The sequence below is a fragment of the Aricia agestis genome, chromosome 13, assembly GCF_905147365.1.
Source record: "Aricia agestis chromosome 13, ilAriAges1.1, whole genome shotgun sequence".
Taxonomy (NCBI): Eukaryota; Metazoa; Arthropoda; class Insecta; order Lepidoptera; family Lycaenidae; genus Aricia; species Aricia agestis.
The window spans coordinates 11726710-11748461 of record NC_056418.1 but is presented as its reverse complement, the minus strand read 5'-3'; the positions used below and the strand labels follow the sequence as shown (position 1 = coordinate 11748461).

Sequence of the window (21752 nt, the reverse complement as noted above, 5' to 3'; positions counted from 1 at the left end):
TTTAGATTGAGAAGATAAAGAGCAACTCTCTGATGCCAAATATGTCGGTCTGCCTGCGTAAAATAGTTGCGTTCTCTGTATAGGGAGCCTGAAAACCCAGTAAGTTATATTAGGTAAGTACTAGTTGTTCTCATATCAGTAGTAGTAGTAAAAATTGACCAAATATTCGGTTGCGTTATGAAGCAACGAGCGTTCAAAGTACGTGACTTATCGTGAACAAAAAAAAATTATCAGGGAAATGGCTGAAAATTACAAATCGTAAACTATCAGTACGTACTAGCTTATTGGCACCAAAACTGACCAAATATTCGGTTGCGTTATGAAGCAACGAGCGTTCAAACGTGACTTATTGTGACCTGACACCAGCCATTATTACTCTATGTTGTGACCAAAAAAAACGATCAGTTAAATGGCTGAAAACAACATTGTCACAGTAATTACGAGTATCCGAGTGTTATCGTTGTATCGACGCAGGCGGCTACGCAACCAGCTAAGTGGCATCTTAATAATTTAGCGTTTCTTTCTTATTTATATTTTTTGATTTACACAGACTTTTCGTTTGTTTTAATAATATGCCTGTAAATTTGTCTAACAGTTTGTTGATTTGTATAATGGCATAGAAAGATATTATATCGTTAATTTTATCTTTCTCGCAAAATATTGGAGGGATGGAGAAAAATGGTTTCGGCGGCGCTTTCAGAAAATGAGACCTTTAATTTGCATGAGATAATAGCCCTAAACACAAAGCAGCAAAGGTTAGTATTGTCTGAGAGGCTCCGAGTAAATTGGAGGGCTCGCAAATATGTTATAAGATCTCCGAATTTATGCAACAGTTTAGCTTGAACTTCAATTTTAGTGGATTACTATCGTTTATGCAAATTGACTGGGAATATCGGAGGTTGCGTAGCAAAATAAATTTCGCTGTTTCTTAGTTCAGTTTCAGAATATTTTTTATGCGTAATAATTATGTTGTGGATAAGAACTTATACAGTGTGTAACAAATATAAGTGATAATACTTTAGGGTGTGTATGTGTTCCTTGTAGAGAGTTCACTGTGAAAGTAGCAGCGCTGAAAGACGAAATTTTTTTTCACTTTTGTATGGGCAAGGGCCCGAGCGTCACAAGTTTCCCCATACAAAAGTGAAACAAAATTTGGTCTTTTAGCGCTGCCACTTTCACAGTGAACTCTCTACAAGGAACACGTACACACCCTAAAGTATCATCACTTATTTTTGTCCCGGTGAACTTTTTGTTACTTACAAACCTTACCTGGACTTCCACGATTATTAACATACTAAAATTATCCAAATCAGTTCAGCCGTTCCCAAGTTATAGCGAGACTAACAAAATTTAAATTTCATCCGTACTAATAAATATAAATTGCAAATATGCGAAAGATTTTTAATACAAGTTATATGGCCGATTACGCAATTCACCATAATATCAAAACTTGTATGTAAAATGCGGCCCGCCCCGCTGTGTCTCACAATGTGCGCGTAGCTTACAGTAATAGAGTCATCGGCGCCGTGGCTTAGTTGGTTAAAGCGCCTGTCTAGTAAACAGGAGATCGCGAGTTCGAATCTCGCCGGGGCCTGCGTGGTACCAACTTTAGGTACTATTTTATAAACTCCTTACAAAAAAGAGGGGTGTAATAAGTTTGACGTGGATCCAAACGGGTGGACCGATTTTGATCTAGTTTTTTTTGTTTGAAAGAAAAGAGAAACAAAGGCCTGAGCAAGAAAGAAGTCACTATCATTAACACTGCGTGGTAAAAAGAGACGTGTGATAACATGACAGCAGCACTCTTTTTTTGACGTCCAGTCGGCACATGCCGCACGTTGACAATTTAATCTCATAGAATTCATGTTCAATCATGCTTGTGTAAGTGTATACGTACACATATTTTTCACACAGATGAAAACCAATTTTGGTTTCGTTTGACAGCCCGAGATTGTTGCTCTATTCCGCTAGGTACTTATATTAGCTTTATGAGTGCAACCTAAAACCTGATTTGGAGCAACTTTCGATGATTGAAAAAGGAAATGTCGTTTACAAAATATTACAAATTGTATTTTGGGTAAAATCGACACATAAAACAGCTCCACTTTAAAATGTCGAGTACAATGAAATAATAAATAGCGGGCAAAAATCGCTTTGTCCATACGTCAGTGCGGGCCGTTTGTCACCAGTATCGCCGTGCGATAGAGCCATTGACGTATTTAATATATCATGTACCGAGTGTGGACGAATTTTAGTACAGAAAATGAGTATGGAATAGCTATGCGAGAAGGATGGTTGTATTTTCATAAGGTACGGTTGCTGGGAATTTGAGGGAGAAATTAAATTGCAAAAGACATGTAGAAGTTAGAGCCCTTTTTTCCGTTGGGAAAATGCGTTTACGCATCCCCGGCAGTCTGGGGAGGGCCACCGGGATGTGTGGAACTCCCCAGGGCGGTGGTGGCCGCCCCACTACAACCCCAACGACGTGTTTCTGCATTTCCCCTTAAGGCTGCGGCATTTCTACCAGAGATGTGTTGCGAGGAATGTGTTTTTAAAATGTCATGGCAAGCTCATCTCTAGTGGAAAGGCAGCCTAAGGCAGAGCCTCGGGATACAAGGGATACACAACCACTACCCTGCCAAGGCGTTGGAGCCCGAATAGAAAATCTTAAGACCGAACTAGATGGTTTACTCGCTCAGGTTGAAGACCACTATATTGGTTTCAGCCGACATATTAAATATTACATTATATATAAACTATACAGGGTGTAACAAAAATAAGTGATAATACTTTAGGGTGTGTATGTGTTCCTTGTAGAGAGTTCACTGTGAAAGTAGCAGCGCTGAAAGACGAAACATTTTTTCACTTTTGTATGGGGAAACTCGTGACGCTCGGGCCCTTGCCCATACAAAAGTGAAAAAAATTTACGTCTTTCAGCGCTGCTACTTTCACAGTGAACTCTTTACAAGGAACACGTACACACCCTAAAGTATTATCACTTATTTTTGTTACACACTGTAGATTGCCGTACTTAGAAAAACATCGATCGTGCGACGCAGAATTGTGGCCAACTATGGTTATACATTAGTTCATAGTTGGTCTGCCCCACGAAGACTGGTCACTAGACCAATAAATATTAAGCTTAAGTATCTATCCGTTTGTCTACCTTTAAGTCCTAAGAAAGGACATTGAATGATTTATCCCAGAAAACGTTTGATTCTTTGTGTCAAAGGTAGTTGTAACTTTACATTCTTCATTTATTTCGTCTTCTTTCAGGATTTCCACTTAACCGTACTTCAATATTATACGGATTTGTGAAAGCGCATTAAATTCTTGCTTGAAAGGATACGAAGCATTCAATATAGACTTTAGAATTAATAAAACTTGTGTACCAGGCCATCTTCAGAGCATAAAGGTATCCCTCAAAGGGATTTCTGAGCAAACTCGAGTGAAAAATTGCACTTATTGCGGCTTCCAGGGAGTATTCTTAGCCTATGGTTTTTTTTATGAAATAAGGGGGCAAACGAGCAAACGGGTCACCTGATGGAAAGCAACATCCGTCGCCCATGGACACTCGCAGCATCAGAAGAGGGCCTCCGGTAAACTCACTCACTCGGCGAAACACAGCGCAAGCGCTGTTTCACGCCAATTTTCAGTGAGAACGTGGTATTTCTCCGGTCGAGCCGGCCCATTCATGCCGAAGCATGGCTCTCCCACGTAAACTCCCACGAATACTTGGTGTGGCTTATTTCAGTTATATTATAAAACCTTAATCCTGTATGTAAACTGCTTTACTGCTAAGTATGATCTTGAGAATGATCTCAAGATCATACTTATGATGATGAAGAATGATCTTGGAATGCTGTTTTAATTCATAGAACTTAGGTAAGTTCCGCGTGCATAATATACCTGTGTGTTGTTTAAAGTGAGTAGGAACGTAATTTAAATGAAACTCGGGTGTTTAATAATTGTGGTTCTTGATAGAAACTCTTAAGAGTGGTCGAATCTTGACTTAAGTGCTACATGCTCTTGATATCACAATTACCATCTATACTTATATTAAAGACAACTTAAGGCCGTCCCCAGAGCAAACGGCCTTGACCATACATTTGTCGCGTTGCCGATATTGCACTAAACCCTATTTTTTATATTATAACTTAGACGAAAAATTAAACATCTTGTAAATCATGTACAGCACGTAGTTTGCATGTCATTCGCATCATTCACTACAATAAACGATCATGCATGCATTACAGCAAGTTACACATGTCGTGCTAAAAAATTAAAGAAGTTGTAATTCAATGTACAGCACGTTGTACAGCACGTAGTTTGCATGTAATTCGCATCATTCACTGCAATACACGATAATTCGTGCATTACAGCACGTAATGCATGTAATGCAGAATTACCGTTTAGCGAGCGCTTGAGTTCAAAATAATTGACCTAAAAACAATTAAAACGTGGAATATAATAAAGTTTATGATATTGTCGATCTATAATTGACGTGTGTTTCAAATAAAAGTAATTTGTAAATACTAGGGAGATGCTGAATGTATGCTTGAATTTTAATAAATTGGTTTTACTTTGGAAGATATCATGAGTAGGTAGAATAAACAAAAATAGGAAATTAATAACGTGGAAAGGAATGTTCGTATACTGAAGATTATTGGTGTATTTTTATTATAATTTTGTAGCTTTCAAATTATGAGTTATAAAGCTCTAAAAAACGGTAAATTACGGCATCTCCATAGGGGACTGCCTTAAAACGCTGTGAGTATTTTAACCAAAATTGGTAATAACTTTGAGTAACCAGTATCCGTTTACATTATGTCAGTAGGATCCAGCGCTTGACTGGATCACTCGATATGAATCGAAAATCAACAATGATTTTTGCAATAAATTTCTCTTTTGGCTCCTCCTAAGGTTAACCCTAAAAAACGTCGGTGGGTACTTAATATCCTTTAGAACGGATTCACATTAGTTCGCCGGATAATTAATCTTACTTTGACCAATAATCCGTCTAGCGGTGGCCACTGGCTCACATCAATCTCACACGACCCTGGATTTATCTTATGTGATGTGTAATGAGTATCCGATTGGTGGTAGCCTGTATGTTACAATTCTAGAGGAACGCGCATTTTTGTATGACATAGTAAAAATACATGTGGCACTAGGGGACAGGCGCGGTAAAGACATTGCATAGCATTTTTTATAAACTAATGCAATAATAATCATAATTCGCATACGTCTAGACGTGAGAGTGACTAGACTCTGGAGCGGGGATTCCCAAACTTATTTTGTCTACTGCCAACTTTGTAAACAAATTATATTTTACGGTCCCCCTTGTTTAAATTTTAAATGCATCCAGATGAAAAAGATCACCCCCCAAGCATCTTCGCAACGCCCCCATTTGTTTCGGGGTCCCACACCACCCTTTAGACCTCCAGCGCCCACAAGGGGGCGTTATCGTCCACTTTGGGTAAGACTGATCTATACTCTAGTCACACGCACACAAACACGTTAAAAGATGCAGGACAACGCCGCGCTGCTGTGCCGGTCGGAGTGGAGAGGGTGTTAGGTTTTTTCGTTACAGAATTTCTTGATTCGGACGGTGCGCTCAAACCCCATGATAAAAAAAAACTAAATAGCGGAAGCATTTTTGCCGCGCTGTTAAAAAAAAAGGAGGAAACTACTTATATCCTTCCTTCCCCTACGTCGCGCTTGAACTCTACGTCCGTCTTACGAATTCCAATCAGCCCTAGTAGACAAGTGGCAAGCGATTATCGTAAATGCTAACAAAATGTATGCGATTTGACATAAGTCATCGCTTCGCCTGCGAATACTAATGTCAAATCCCATACATTTTACATCGCTTGCCAATTGCCTAGGCCCCCTGACCTTACTAGTTACTAGGTCATTTAAAATTTTAAATGTATCTAAAAAAGTGCTCATCTATGCTCCTTTTTCTTCTCTTTAATTTGTGGTAGGGAACTACAAGTAGACTACATTTGACACTTAATTGGTACGCGTAGAAATTGCACGAATGCAAGTCTAAAATTTGGTAGCTGATGCTTAAAGCCATTGCATATTTCCAACACTCTTGAAGATACGTAATACGAACAATTGCAGATAGTCTCTGGATTTAGCGAGTGCGGCAGATACACTTTAATGGCCGTATTACCCGTCCTGATACTGAATGGTAACGATCTCCTGTGATAGAACTAGTCCCAAGCTTATATCTTATATCTTTAAACGAGCAATTCTTGTATATATATAAATATAATAATTATGTATAAGCAGTGTGTAACAAAAATAAGTGATAATACTTTAGGATGTATACGTGTTCCTCGTAGACAGTGCACTGTGAAAGTAGCAGCTCTGAACGATGAAATTTTTATTTCACTTTTGTATGGGCAAGGGTCCAAGCGTCACGAGTTTCCCCAAGTAAAATCACTTATTTTTGTTACACTCTGTATAATTATTGGAATCTCGGAATCGGCTCCAACGATTTTCATGAAATTTAGTATATAGGGGGTTTCGGGGGCGATAAATCGATCTAGCTAGGAATCATTTTTAGAAAATGTCATTTTATTCGTGTTTTATTGAATACCGAGCAAAACTCGGTCAAATAGCTGTTATAATAGTGCTTGGACTTTGAGTAGGAAATAACTCTAAAATGCACGAATTTGAATTTTGTTTTACGTGGGAAATCTTGAACAGGTAATCGTATTGTGAAGGCGTTACACCTCTTCATCTCTTGTTTTCTCTCTTCTGCATGCAGGTAAGAGAGCAGGTATAAAATGGAAGGAGCCTATTTCATATTTGGGATACTTATTATACGCAGCGTTCTGAATATTTCGGCGCAGTTTCAAAGAAAAGTCTTAGCTCGGACGGAATAGGTGATAAATGATAATAGGATACTTATTGATATCATGACATAATATTACTCTACAATAATTTGAACGCTGTTAAGCATTCGTGTACCATCCCACAAAAAATAATTTAGATCATTTAGAATAAGATTGATGATTCATATCGTAAAATTACTTTAAAAAAAAATTGTAGGTTATTAAAAGTGGCCAATTAAGACTGCAAGGGCCAAAGAGTAACTCTTTGGCCCTTGCAGAATACCAGTGCAGCGGGCTTGCTTGCTGCGTATAGCTGAGCTGGGGCCAATTTTGACATCACATAATATATACAAATGTAGCTTAGGGCTTTTCTCTTTATTATTATTTTTTCTTCTGTTTTGTGTATGTTGTGTGTTGACAAAATAAATGTATTCTTATTCTTATTCTTAATTATTATCTCCAGACTAGAATAAGTGGAATTTAAGTAAGTTTTTATCATAAAATAAATATACCTAGCGGAATAGAGAAACAAAGGCCTGAGCAAGAGAGATGTCACTATCAGTAACACTGCGTGGTAAAAAGAAACGTGTGATACATGACAGCAGCACTCTTTTTTTGATGTCCAGTCGGCACGTGCTGCACGTTGACAATTTAATCTCATAAAATTCATGTTCAATCATGCTTGTGTAAGTTTATACGTACACATATTATTCACACAGATGAAAACCAATTTTAGTTTTTTTTGACAGCTCGAGATTTTTGCTCTATTCCGCTATATTAACTTTATGGTTTTTATACTACTCAGGGAGACATTACATCAAAGACACTCCATGTCCCAACAAGACAGTAATGCGTTTTAAATGGAAAACCGGCGGTAACGAAATGGGTACTTGCTAAATTAATTACAGTACCAAACATCCATGGACACGACATTGATTAATTAATTTTTAAATGAAACGTACGTTTTGGGAATATACTAATGATCTTTGCGGACGTATGATAATTATTTTCGTGGAGCCCGAAGCCTTTTGAATTTGTGAATAATTATTTTTTAATTAATTAAATGTGCTTTGGTGGTGTTTTATTTATTAGTGATTAAACATAATGTGTAAAGTGGTTTTAATGCCATTTTATTTGGTGATTGTTCGTTTAATCTTAATTTAAATGTTTACTCCACTTAACCTTTAAATATTATCAGTAGATGGTATTTGAACTACCAGGTATACAAATTATAGCGTAAATAATATTTAAGGGCTAAGTGGTTAAGTAATTACTGTTTAAAAATATTGATTGTAAAATATGTACGGTCTTACCACAAAATATTAAACATCTATAATTGAACAGTTGTTTTGTGACCATTTTGTACTGAATTTTTCTCTAATGAACTGTTCAACGGGTGTCTAAGACTGGGTTGCACCAGAGGCGTGGGTAAAGTTAAAGTTAAGGTTATAGTTAAGGTAAATTTAACTTTAACTTTACCCTTAACTTTGCCCGGAGAAATTGACAGATGACAGCTGATCCAACAAGGTTATACATGCGCGTGGGCGGGGGCGCTGCTGGTAAAGGAGAACTGTCAAAAATTGCGGTTTTTGTATGATGACAGCGTTAGTTCCTATTTTCGCCACATGCATTTAAAACCTTGTCGAGCTCTATGGTTATAGTTAAATATGGCATCTTGATGGCGTCCATTTTTAACTTTACCCAAAGATTTGACATTTTGCACTGTAGTCAAAGTTAAAGTTAAAGTTACAGTTAAAGTTAAAGTTAGTTGGTGCAATCCAGTCTAAATCTTTTGTAGTAAGACCGCAAATGTTTACTAGTTTTTTTATTAGTAGCATTAAATCTTAGATTTTCCATCAAAGTTTTCAAAACTTAGCATAATACGACAGGAAAAATCCTCATATTATAAATAGTTATATTAAAGTTAATGGCATAATTCAGATGTTAAAATTGTCCCATTGCAAATTCTTTCCCATTACCATTTCTTTCCCCACACCTCTTGACGACACGTCATAGGTATATTCATATATTATATAAGTAGGTATATATGTACCCCACATAGGGTGACGGTGTAAAAAATATTATATTGTATGTTTGTACCCCCCCTTTTAAAATTGTATGGGAAACAAATTAAAAAGTGTAAAAGGGCCAGACATTCTTGTTTATCCCCTCTTGACCCGATCCGACCCTCGACCTCCTCCTATAGCCACTCAGCCCTAGAACACTCCATAGCTTAATTAGCAAGAATACACGGAAAATGCAATATAAATTAAGTTGTACTAAAGTTACTTGTAACTGTTTTTTAATTTGAATGAGGTCTGGCCTGGGCTAAAATATTATGGTGGTAAAGAAACACATGGAAATAATTTCTCCATCAATATTATCTGGTTAACCATATTAGCATGAATAAAAAGATTAAGAAATGAAGTGATCATTCCATACATTTACCATTTTTGATTCTTAAAATGCTGTCCATTACAAATGCCTTGAATAAAACACTAACCCCTTACTAGTAAAATAAATATTTACATGACAGCGAATGACTGTACTCGACAAAGGATGCTTGGTTTTTTCTGGCACATTGGAAAAGTCACAGGCAGTGACCCCCAAAAATACACTGCGTAAAAATCAACAATATAGTAAGGGGGTTAATGATGATAAAAAAAATAAAGTTATTAGCATTCATACTATAAAAAAAAATCATGTAGCTAAAATAATTTCAAAATTTAACAAAATGGAACTTCCAAAAGTGTCTGACACCTCAATTGAAGTTATCGCTCGGAAAGTAATTAATTATCGTAATTGCGATTCCACCGAGGGATATTATTTTTCATTAACTGTTTAATATTCGGGTGGCGTCCGTAACGTGACCGCGATATTACCGTGACGGTTTACGAGCTACTTGATAGTGTCTGCGTTACGATATACGTTTTAGGGTTAATTTATAGCAGCGAAGAGTCGAAGCGAAGCGGGGCGAATCCCCAAAAACTGAACACCTAAAATTCAACCTTATCTCCAGAGCGTAACTCGTACATTACTCCTGCGAGGCCAATAAGCGTTGGTCGGGCACATTCACGCGAATTCGCACGCGCTTTTTTCATTCTCAGAAGTAATAAAGTACACGTTAACGCTTTCCAGTTAAGGTTGAATTTGTTATGTTCAGTTTTAATATATTTCGCTTGGATGCGCTTCGACTGTGCGCTAGTATACATTGATCAAGAACAAATTGACAAGGATGTTTTGCTACATGACATTGTCAACAAGGTATTCGTGGATGACAAGGTTGCCTCAAATCGCCAGCGATACTTGGATAATACAGTGCCTACAAGAAGGCGGAATTGGTGTTCAAAGGGCACGCAAAGGTAGCACAGAGGGCGCTACCAGCACATACAGTAAATAATCCGACTAAAATCCGACATGTTGCACTCGTCATAATATCAGAATATTAAAGAAATGTGAATAATATAACATCTAACTGGGCTGGTCACGTAGCTCGAAGAACAGACGATCGCTGGAGTAAACTTACTCTGGAATGGAGACCAAGGCTGGGAAATCGGGGTGTAGGTCGACCTCCAACTAGGTGGGACGACGATCTCCGCTTAGTTGCAGGCCCATGTTGGATGCGAGTAGCAGGAGATCGGTCATCTTGGCGTTCATTGAGAGAGGCCTATGTCCAGCAGTGGACGACTATAGGCTGATATGATGAATAATATAAACGAAAATTATATAGAAACGTTGTCAAAGGTCAAACAAAACTTTATTTTAACTGTCTGTGCTGGTGCTGCCCTTAGCATGAAAACCAAAGACTTTATTTTCTTTTGTTTAAAAAAAAATGTCAAAAATCATTACAAGACAGCGAAAAAGTAAACAAAGATACAAAACTCATACCGAATAATATGAGTTTCATTTATCAATTTCCTTTCCCCGAATAAATCAAATTACCAACAAATGACCAGGGGAGAATAACATTTTTATGGCCAAAGAAAAAATATAAAACGTGTATTTCGGATAATAAAAGTTTATAGCGAGACACAACCACGGTTTATTCCGTACTTACTCGATAACCGCTCTGTGCTTGCTTCACACAAAAATGTTCTGGGTGTTAGGAGACAGATAAGAAAGAAATATATTTTGTCTTCAGATGTTTTTTTTGTTATGGTGCGTTCAGAGTAAATCTTTTTTTTCTAAATGTGTTAATTTCCCTTAATGTTTAACTGTAAGCCTTACTTTATATCACAGTATGTTATACATTTAGATACAGATCATTTTTTATTTCATCTAATTTATCTCAACTATTTGTATCAACTTAACTCTACCTATTTATATAAAGTTGTTTGCAAATTAAAATGCTTAAGTACAAAGCCGAACCTTTTTAAAACGGTCCTACGGTACCTATAATCAGACATTTTTAGCTTGCAACTCCGTACAAATTTCAGTAAGTACACATTTTATGGTAAAACTTTTAGATTCGGATGAAGCGGGAATAAGGTGAGAGTCCATTTTGTGGGGTTTATTGGATAAAATAAAATTTGCCGCTGTAATCTCATTTACGTTGGCGTTTCCGATTTTCTTTGTTTTTTTCTCTCCCTTTATTTTTTTTCGGGATATTCCGAAGTTTTTATTGTCTAATGAGTTTGAACATTTGGCGAAAATAACTTTGATTTTAGGGTCTATTCATACTGCGAGGTTTTTCGAAGCAGTTTTAAAGGGGAACAGGCGGCACGTCACTTCGGAATTCTGACAATACTATGTGTAACTATTATGGCCAGTTTGCATTATTCCAATCCAATAATCCATTCCAGCGCTGGATTGGCTAACTGCATTGGAATAATGTAAACCATTACTATGAAGACTGTAGTATAATATTTAAAAATGCGTCGCATCGCATTGCCGCGCTACGTTTCAATGAGAATAGGATTTAAGAGGATACCACAGCAGCTAGAGAAATGAAAAAAAAGTACGTGTAATATCTATAGCTGTCTCCCTTACCTCAAGCCTATACCGCAGAACGCGATAGAGACAACTGCAGAAAATCCAGAAAATCAACGATTCGTTGTCCCCTGATTCCTTCTCCAAAACTTAACCGATTTAAGTACTTTTTTCATTAAAGATTAAAAAAAGGCTTGAGCTGTGTTCCTATGTTTTGCTTTTTTTGTATAATCTATCCAAATCTGTTTTCTGGACGTTTGAACACAGTGGAAAATCTGGCCATTTTTTTGGGTTTTTGAACGTTCATATCTTATTTAATAATTAAATTATGAAAAAAAAAGAAAACATAGGGACATTGTATTAGTAGCCTTAGATATTCAGGAAAAAAATTATAACTCTACTAGCATTATCCAGGGAGGAAACAGGGGACAGCGTTTGTATGGAAAAAATGGCGGTGTGGAATCCTCTTAATATTGTTTTCACGCTAGAGGCACCAGCAGATAGTAAACCAAAAACTTGAGAGGTATCAAGGGACACCCGAATGTAACGAAGTTATTTCTTATGTTCAAAAAACCTGTATACATATACACTCAAAAAATTATTGTTGTTGTGTGAGTTGACGCACAGGAATACTTACTATCAACGCCCTCTGCCCCTAACATGCTGGTAGGTACTAACAAAAAAGTGTCGTGATCAAATCAAGGTCAAATATCGTTCTGTATAGCCTTCAGATTCACGCCGAACGCGCGATATGGAACTTCGTTCCAAAAGTTTTGTTTGACATAATATGTTGACAACGTTTCTGACAAGATTCTAATATTAAGAAGTGTGCAACGTCTCGGATTTGGGTCGGACTGTTTACAGTATGTGCTTTTATTTCTGAAGGCAGCGTTGCTAAAATGGTTGCTTTGGAGAATCACACTGATAATCTTAATATGATTCATTTTTTTAAATCGCAAAATGCAAGTCTGCTTGCAATTCATGTCTACAACTCGACAAGTCTTTAAATGAACGTGGCGAAAAAAGGAACTAACGCTGCCATCATACAAAAACGTCATTTTTGACAGTTCTCCTTTACGAGCAGCGCCACCGCCCACGTTCATATTTAACCTTGTCGCACTGTAGTAGGTAATTCGTACTAATTTGAAATTTGTCAGTTTGACAGTTTTGACAATTCATTTGCTGAAGTGATTGAGAGGGATTGCTAAATGTGACCATTTTAGCCCCGCAGGTCATTATAGCCCTGGGCTCTGATGTCACTGCGATTAAGGATCTATTGTGACTATGAAAATACTTGTGGTGAATACTAACAAATGATATACTGCCATACATGGACGTATAAAAAAACTGCCGTACTATTCAAAACAAAAACTCATACATTTTTTGACAAAATAGAACCATAAAATAATATACGTGGGAGATATTCAACGTGGGAGAGCCATGCTTCGGCACGAATGGGCCGGTTCGACCGGAGAAATACCACGTTCTCACAGAAAACCGGCGTGAAACAGCGCTTTCGCTGTGTTTCGCCGAGTGAGTGAGTTTACCGGAGGCCCAATCCCCTACCCTATTCCCTTCCCTATCCTCCCCTATTCCCTTCCCTATCCTCCCCTATTCCCTTCCCTTCCCATCCCTACACTTCCCTATTACCTCTTAAAAGGCCGGCAACGCACCTGCAGCTCCTCTGATGCTGCGAGTGTCCATGGGCGACGGATGTTGCTTTCCATCAGGTGACCCGTTTGCTCGTTTGCCTCCTTATTTCATAAAAAAAATATAATAATAATATTATGTTTCATTGTTGTGCATGCCTCAATTACTACCTCTATAAACGCACAAAATTGCAAGCTGATTGTTTATGTGTTAATATTTTATATTATAGAATAAAATTCTCATACAGGATGTTCCAATATTTCCAATATTCCTATGTAATGACAGTCAATTGAGCACACTCTCTATTTGCCGTCACTCAAAGTGACAGGAGATTGACAGTTGGATTGTCTCGGATATGTCAAAATCTCGCGTGGAAGAGCGCACTTTCGATAACAAAAAATATTATTTTGCTATCGTGAAGGATTTATATAGGAATATAGGCTTAGGATAGGTTAGAATTAGACAGAAGCTTATCAAAGTGATTTTTATTTGCTAATACCAAAACACTGACCAATCAACAAGACTGTTTAATAAATAAACACCTGTCAAAACTTTTAAATTTGGTATTTTTTGTTATAAAGTTTCAGACTTTTTATTTTGCATTATATTATCATAAAAATATGTCAACTAATATCAATCACAATGCACTGTTTAGTAAAAAGTAATTAACATTTAATTTCATAATATATTTTTTCTTTTCCTTATTTTAAACAAATAAAAAACCGCGTTGATCAAAATTAATATCGTCACTTTGAGGTCGATCACAATCTAAACGCATTCCAAATTCCCTAAACAACACTACACCGTATTTTGGGAAATAATAGTCCAATTACTAGTTTCAAATGTTTACCATTAAAATGTTTAACGGTTGTGAAACACGCTGTATAACAAAATGGCGGATGGCATAATGAGCGATGTAACCAAGCTGATTACACCGCACCATTAAGCCGCAACTCCAATTTGCGTTTTACCAACGCCATTCAACGCATCAAATCATTCTTTACGCCAATTAGTTATATAAATGTGTGGATACACCAATTACTCAATTAAAGTGGCCATAAAATAGATTTTATTTGCACATTTGTGGTGTTCACAGCGTTAGGAAAATAGGCTCAATGTATCTTAAACGAGAACTTAATTTGATACCTTTACAAAGAACAGTTTGGGCAACGTATTAAACTTGATGGCGATTTTTTCGATCGTTTTATATAAATTATATCCATGAATTAAGATAAAAATACATACATCAATTTTAGATATTTCGATAAGCGTGCTGAGCAAATATAAGACAGGATAAAGACACTAAATTTCATTAAAATTGGTCCAGTCGTTTTTAATTTAGAGTGTCCTTGTATAACAGTAATTTAACACTCGATTTTCCCAAAATATAAGATGGTTACATTAATTTGGAACACCTCGTTAAGTATATGAAACGTAAATCATCAAAATACAAAATAAAAAATACAAAATCTTTATTCACATACTTACTTAAAATACAATATGTATTATAATAACAGTATTTGAGACCCCCTTTTAGGTAAATTACCTGTGTCAGGGGAATCTCGTTCTGCCTAAAACAATGGGAAGTTAGTATATTATTAAGTGAGGCTAGTAATTATTACAAGGGGAAAAATTATAGAGTTAACTATTTAATTTTTTTTAAATTATAATTACTTAAAAAACTATTAAAAATCTTTATTCACTCCTCCCACAGTACAAAATAATATAGTATAATTTTTAAAAAGTAGCTACAAAATATTGTAGCAGGAGACGTATAATTGTGCCCTAACTAGGTCACTAAGCCTCAGAAGGTAACATTATAGACAAAATATATTTACAGTTTAAAATATGGTGTTTAACATCATTTAGATGTAAGTCAAGGGTTATGAGAGTATTTTATAAATGTATGTTGTGAGATTATGGGGTTGAGAATATAAAATAATAGATGAAAATATTTAACATAAAATGTGGTACTTTAATCTACAATTTACAATCTGCCTGCCACCGACTAACCGACTCTTAGCTTCTAGGAACTTAATTAGGCGGCAGATAGTATAGAGCACTCAGCTCCACATCAGATGGCTTAGTTATAAAATTAATTTTAAATAGAATTTCATAGCCGCTTTCATATAGTTTGTGCTACTTATTTTATTTAACATAAACGAGTCAACTTTTCATTTCAATGTTTCAGATTAAAGGCTTACTGCATAAATTCTGAGATATGAAGTGCTGATGGTATAAACTTTTATAGTCGCATTTTTTTAAAGTGATGGTATGTAATGTATATGAATATCTAGTAAAAGGTTGCTTTTATAATTTGTCATAGCACGGAATTGCACGGTAATACAGTGGAAATTTCATGTTGTAGTCCTTTGCCGTTCACGGTTTGCCTTTGACGTATCCGTCAAATCGGTTAACATATTTTCAAATATTACCCTCACGGAAAGAACATATACACATACAAAATGTAATCCGTACAAATATTATAAATGCGAAAGTGTGTCTGTCTGTCACCTCTTCACGCCCAAACGGTTGGACCGATTTTGTTGAGGTATTTTAGTAGGTAGATACTTTGTATCTCGAGACTAAAAGGACGTAGAATACTTTTGATCTCGGAAAAATGTACAGTTCCTCAGCGATAACGAGCTTTGACGCAATGGAGTTGCAGGCGTCATCTAGTACAAAATATTGTTACTAAAAGCAATTATTGAAAAATAATCCTATCCTTATTTATTATTCTTTTCATAACTAAACATCCCAACCGATTTGTCTGATATAATAAAGGTTGGGTTACACATTCCTCACTGTCACATTAGCCTGATCTTAAAATCGTGACTGAAATTATAATGCTGGGTGGTTTTGGATTTTTGTAACTATTACACTGGTTCCCTTTTGAATAATGTTTTCTCCGCAACTAAAGGATGTGTTTACAGCGTGTGGAGGCTGAATGCTGATTTTTGGCGGACCCATATCAATTCTAATGCCTTTTGGGTTTTTTATATCTTTATTAATATCGTTCTATTTTTTTCGTATTAATACCAATGTGCAGTTTAAGTAGGTACCAATAAAAAAAAGCGGGAAAATTAATATTATAATAATGATGTTTCATTTATTTAGAAAAAACATTAAAGTAATTTTAATTCTATTATTTTTGAGTTAAGTAGTAAGTACGAGTATATGAAAATAATTAATCTCTATAACATTTTTAGTTTATATTCTGCAGTAAAACGAGTAGAGTGGCTAAAAAGAGTAACTAAGTTGTTTTACCAAGCGAAATGCAATTAGACATTTTCTGAGCAAAAAACTACCGTCTGACTAAGGGATATAAAATTCTTACTCATTTTAATTATACCGATTCCCGTGGGATGGGAAAATTTTTCGCGTCATGACATTTTCAATTCATTTTCTTGTAAAACTGTAGTCATCCGAAACTAGAAATGCAGTCGCATTTATTAAAGCAACATTTGACTGTCAGCTTTTTCGTTTTTTGCGTTTGAGATGCGAAAATATTTTGTGTCATAGAAAAGCGGGCTAGCTTTTTCTTTTATTATTTAATTCAATGGGTTGCAACATGTACTCTGGGAGTGTCGGTGAGAGTGAGAAAGAAACAGAATTGAGATTTTATAACAAAAAAAAACAGTGTAAGTTGATAACAATTCTATCACAATAGACAGAATGAACTCGGTTCGTTTAGGCTATTGTGGTTAAATAGTGTGTTTAGCTGCAACAAGTTATTATTACGTCTTATTCCTAATCATTGACAGAAATTTGCTAAGTCTTTATACCATAAGATTAAGCTCAGAGTCTTTTTTGCATTAATCGCTAATTATACCATCACACCCAAAAATTGTGTCGCCACAAATAGGCCACATAACAATTTGTTTTATCATGTGATGCACTGCTCTGCGTGTCGGCTATCCACTCTGATCGTATATCATGTCCAAAATTAAGCGATATAATGTTCTCTCTTTTACAAAAAAATCATGTTTTTTTATGAAATCAGTTTTTATTATAATTTTTACAACATATAGCTGATATAACACGGTAGTAAGTACATGTTTTCGTTCTCAAAAACATTTTATACAGGGTATAACAAAACAGAGTTCACTGTGAAAGTGGCAGCACTTATATAGCAATTTTTTGTGATTTATTTGACCCTTCGTGTCGTGAATTTGCTCGTACAAAAGTTAAAAAAGTAACTTCTTCAGCGCTGTTACTTTCAGAGTGAATTCTAACTTTTTGGTGAAAAATCATTTTCAATTTAATAATAATAAGTAAACACTTTTGTAACTCCAAGAAAGTAATGATAGTTTGGCTACAGAAAGCATCAACTAGAGCAGTGTATAAGGACGATATTGGGGAATTAATTAGATCCCAACTATAATCCGTTTAGAGATTGTTGTTGGGATACCTAGGAAGGCTTTGCATTTAGGCTTACGGGCTCACAATAGGTTCATCTATTGTTCCTAGGATAGTTGAATGCGAAGCAATTATAACTGCATCTGTGTGTATGAACCTATTTTCTGACATACTATTTAGCTTATAATATGTATTTGCCTTTAGTTTATAACATAAACTTAAAACATAATAATTAAAGATACAGTGGACGAAGTGGGTAACTTAACATTTTACAGCAAAAAATACTCATATTTTTTTCGTCCTAGCAAACCTTCAAGAAAAGAGCGTATTTCCTCTAAAAAGGCCGGTAACGCACCTGCAGCTCTTCTGATGTTGCGAGTCCATTGCCGACCCGCGACGGTAGTAGTGACCCGTTTGCTCGTTTGATTTTATTAAAAAAACTTGAGAGGTGTCAAGGGACGCCCGAATGGAACGAAGTTATATCGTATGTTAAAAATACCTGTATACATAATATACATTATACACTCAAAAAATATTAAAAAAACGCCATCTATTGACGGCCAGGAATACTAACAACGCGTCACTGTTTATTCTCAAAAAACGCCATCTAGTGGACGCACATTAATACTATCAACGCCCTCTGCCCCTTCCATGCAGGTACTAATAAAAAGTGTCGAGGTCAAATATCGTTCTGTCTAGTCTTCTTTACGCCGAACGCGCGATAAGTAACTTCGTTCTAGAAACTTCTGCATATTTTATAATATTATTATGGATATAGACTAGTATAGCTACCTATATTATATAATATTATTATGGATATAAACTAGTATAATAGCTATATTCTCAGTATATTGTATTCAACACAATACATGAGACCCATATGCATACCGTACATTAGCCGGGACGTAAGTTGTACGCGAAATATTGCGAAAGTGCAGGTAAGCTGAAACTTAGCGCCTCCGCGATTTATAGACCCATATTTAACTACGATTAATGTGAAGTAACATTTCCGTCTTAAAAGGTTTTATGATACCAGTGTAAAATGAATAAAACTTAAAAACGGTCCATAAAGTTTCAATATAAAAAACATCCTTACTAATATCGTAAATCCGCAAATTTGTATGTCGGTCTGTCTGTCACTTTGTCGTTGGGCCAGGTTAGATGAAAATTGGTATGATGATACTTTGAGTCCCGGGAAAGGACAAATTAATCCCCGAAAATTAATGTTCTCACGTGATAAACCAATATCTGTGCTACGTGGTTTCAGGCATTAACTATATAATTTATCTTATATCTTTAAACGAGCAATTCTTGTATATAATGTATCAATATAATTGGAATCTCGGAATCGGCTCCAACGAATTTCATGAGTTTATAGGTGGTTTCGGGGGCGATAAATCGATCTAGCTAGATCATTCTTAGAAAATGTCATTTTATTCGTATTTTATCGAATACCGAGCAAAGCTCGGTCAAATAGCTAGTAACAATTATATAACCAGGATCTCACAGTCCTGTAAGGTTATTTCACGTGACTGAAATTAAAACTACCATATTGTTAAAATAATGTAATCAAGAACTTTGGATATTATTGCTAATTTGACAGTTAAATTTGACACCATGATCAAAACGCTCAAAATAGGAGGCATTTTGAGCGTTTTGATTGTTTTTACCATCAAATGGAATGCGGGGCATTTTGAGTAAGATGTTTCGCACCCGACCGACCAAGTGACCCATGACAATGACATCAACGTCAAATCATCTTTGTCGTTTCGTTAAAAGTAGTTTGTAGTAAGTTTAAATCGTAATTGATAAAATCTTGTACAAAACCTAAAAAGAACATGACTTGTTCCGAAACTATGAATAATTAAATGATTTCATAGAAAGCAGGAAAGCTCTTTGTAAGAGTTTATATTGTTCGGTCAAATACGGGATCTCGTAGACAGCTCGTTAAGATATTAAACAAAACTCTAAGTTAGTGAAAACTTCTGCGAAATAGTCTTTTCATAATAAATTAAGCTAATGCCCGTAGATCTGGGTTAAAGTAAGCCTTAAGTTAAATATCAAATGGCTCACTTGGGATAAATGTCAAATGTCTCTTGCTAAAATATGCGAAAACAAAAAAAAATGTGAAAAACTATTTTAATTTCTCAATTAATTTCAATCAAAATATGTATTTGGAACGTCTCTTACATATTAACCTACTAGGTACCGGTTCGGGAACTAACCTGGCGACATGAAGCGGCGCAGCGTAAGAAACTCGCACGGGGCCACCATTTTTGGGAAAATTACATTTTACACAACGTTAAAAATAAAAAATATTTCTTTTTTTGGAATTGCTGATAAATACGGATTTTGGCGCGGAGCACTTTTATTAATCCCGACGTTTCGGCTGCTTTACAAATCCGTAAGTGTTTCAACCTGTTTAATATCATGAGTAATACGCGCGGAAACTTAAGAAATTATTATTGCTGATAAAAACAATATTTTTAAACTGCAAAAGTATAAAAAGAATAATGTAAATTAGGAAAATTCAAAATATAAAAATGTTGATCATTTGATTTCTTCAGTTATAAACATAATTATTTTCCTTTTTTTGTGTAAAAAAATGTTTTAAAGAACTTCAGTACAAAAATTTCCCTTTGTTTAAAAAAATCTTAACAATCCTACCCCACTAACGACATCTATAGTTTTCGGAGTTAACGAACTAGTACAACAGTTTGTTTGTAGGTTCGGCAGCTTTGGTCTCTGAAAGAAGAGACCAAACTGTATGTGCCCGCCCCTAGGCAAAGATTCCTCGTAGTTCAACATAAATTTTATAGATGTCTCCTGATTTAGATGAAAAGAATATTGAAAAAAAAAATTGGGAAAACATAAAAAACTTAATCATACGGTATCATCAATATATTTTAAAATTAGAAATAGAAAATACTTTATTGACCATAATAAAATTTACAAACATTTTTACAATTAATAACGGCCCCCCAAAAAAGGCGATGCCTGAGCTATGGGGCAGTTTAAGAAGGTATAATTATTGTAAATGTAATTTTTAATTTAATATTAAATAGTTTTTAGTTACATTCCCTTCAAATAATATGAGTACATGGAGAGGTATTAAAACAACAATTGATAATTATTCAAAGGTTTTTCTACTCATACAGAATTTTCAAAGTCAAAAACACTCAAAATTACTATATTTTGCTATAGTTGCTACAAGAAAAATTACAAGTTGATTAGTTATATGATATGGATAACTTGTATCGATTTTGTAATATTTTTGATACGTTCTGCGGGGCTAAAATGGTCGCTTTGGAGAATCATATCATGAATCATGCTATGATTCATTTTTGTAAAATCGCAAAATGCAAGTCTGCTTGCAATTCATGTCTAGTAATTCGTACTAATTTGACATTTGTCAGTTTAACAGTTTTGACAATTCATTTGCTGAATTGATTGAGAGGAATCGCTAAATGTTACGTGTAAGTTCGAATCATATAATAAAACTATCATAAATTACTATGTTTATAAATGGGTTTTTGAAATCGATAGCTAAAGTTTTTCGTATTGTAGCAAAATAAAAATTGACGTTACTAATAATTTAATAACAATATGTGGTAGTAAAAAATCACGGACGTAAAAAAGTTTTTTTTAAGTCCGTGTAAAAAATATATAAGTAAATAATTATAACTTCAATCCACAGACCAAGTAGGTAAAATACATTCATTTGTTTTTAAACTTTCCTTACAAAAAAGTTTGTAAAGCTCAATTCAGTGGCTCGAAAGCGAAAACCAGTGTCATTGCTAAGGTTTTATTCGCTTGAATCAAAACGGGTCTCATTCATCCACAAACATTATTGAATAAGCCAACCTTGGACGCCATCTTGTATTGACGTTCGCACCGCGCATGCGTACACGAAACCTTACTCTTGAAATCTCACTTTCTATTGTATACAATTAAATAAGGTATTAT

General features: G+C 35.4%; 1 non-coding gene across 1 annotated transcript; it reads left to right on the top strand.

The window, feature by feature from the left end:
* Nucleotides 1-1520: 1520 nt before the first annotated feature.
* On the top strand, nt 1521-1594 carry Trnat-agu. The gene has a single exon. It is a non-coding gene; the product is annotated as a tRNA-Thr (tRNA).
* The last annotated feature ends 20158 nt before the right edge of the window (nt 1595-21752 follow it).